Source organism: Schistocerca gregaria, chromosome 2 (assembly GCF_023897955.1).
Source record: "Schistocerca gregaria isolate iqSchGreg1 chromosome 2, iqSchGreg1.2, whole genome shotgun sequence".
In the NCBI taxonomy this organism is placed as follows: Eukaryota; Metazoa; Arthropoda; class Insecta; order Orthoptera; family Acrididae; genus Schistocerca; species Schistocerca gregaria.
The window spans coordinates 368,048,604-368,050,124 of record NC_064921.1 but is presented as its reverse complement, the minus strand read 5'-3'; the positions used below and the strand labels follow the sequence as shown (position 1 = coordinate 368,050,124).

At 41.6% G+C, this 1,521-nt stretch overlaps 1 pseudogene; it reads right to left on the bottom strand.

Annotated features, from left to right (window-relative positions):
- Positions 1-210: 210 nt before the first annotated feature.
- LOC126337490 (U2 spliceosomal RNA) lies at positions 211-377 on the bottom strand (annotated as a pseudogene).
- Between the last annotated feature and the right edge of the window lie 1,144 nt (positions 378-1,521).

The window sequence follows — 1,521 nt, the reverse complement described above, 5'->3', positions numbered from 1 at the left end:
GAGTTCCACGGATATGATTCAGTAGCTGAAGCGGTAATCAGGTGTTTATCGTTTCGGCGAGATCTTTTCAGGGAATTTCAATCTCCCACCAACACAGGGATGGGTGATCATAGTAATATAGTCTGCTAGATTACCGAATTTATAAAGTGTTACGTAGTGTAAACCAGATATTTACAGCTCCTCTGTCTTCGTAGGTGACGGGGCATTTGGTTACTTTAAGAGAGTCTGAAAGTGAGGAGACATCCTGTGACGGAGATAGAGCAAGCTCTTAGCACTCAGTCATGAGCCAAAATTGAATTTAATATTCTAGTCCCGTGATGCAGGATGTGTCAGATGTTAAGCTGTTAACAACATATTTATCTACCAAATGAGGGAATACGTATTGACAACTCGATTCTTTCCAATCAAAATGTGGCAAATAAAACGTAGCAAATACATGTGAAGGAAAAGTATGATATTTTCTAAGAGAATATTGGCCACTATCTTACATGTACATGTCGTATCAGTACGAAATGCTGAACTACTTTCACAACAGAGTGCAGGGTCAGCTCACTGTGGATGACTGTAGCATCGCCCAATAACACAGCAAAGATCGTTCCATCCATGTGGGGAAAGAAATATGAAGGTAACACTTCAAGAATGTGACCAGAGGCTGACGGGAATAACAAGTGGAAGCTTTAGCGGCTGCATAGAGTCGCATACAGTCGATGCACGCCATAGTCACAGGCTGCACTCCGTATGACCGGGCAGAGAGCTGTCATTACAAGAGCGCGACCGCCGACTGCCCTCAAGATTCAGCGCTGCTTAAAGGTCTGCATACTATAGACATTTTAGTAAGGATTCTATAAGACGCTTCCATACGATTTCTAAGTCGAACATTGAAATACCGCGAACAAAGCGATATTGTCTCAAGAGACCAAAGATATTATATGAGGTTTACTGCCAGTCCTTGAAAATGGGAATGGCTGTGGAATAGCATATTGGTTTACTAATTCAACGTCGATTCTGGTTACATAACGGTGAAATTACGTATCAAAATGAACCTAAGTAAGTGTTAAAGCATTTCCATATGTAGTCTTATGCTTTAAAACGAATGTTTTACTAACTTCACTGAATTCTGCCTTGTTGATCCATCTCTCCACCTCTTTCCACAGTATTGCGATTTTTGATTACTTAGATTGGGCAAGCTCCTGATATTTACGAAGGGATAGAATGTATGTTCTTGCTATTCTGTCTCCAGTAAGGGCATAGGAAGTTTTCCAAACATGAGCAGCTGACTAGCGATGCAGAGCTTTCGTTGTATGCATAAACTCGATGATACGTCGCATCATACATTTTACTTTTCTACTATAACTTTGCGACCTTCCCTTCCCTCTTTACTCCATTTCTATCGCTGATCTTCAGTATTCCTTCTTCGTTCTTCGTACCGCGGCTATACCTCCAGGTTTTCAATGCAGAAATGTAGTGACCAGGGGGCAAATGTGTGTGTTGGTTCACGATATTGTTGTGCTGTGAGGGAGC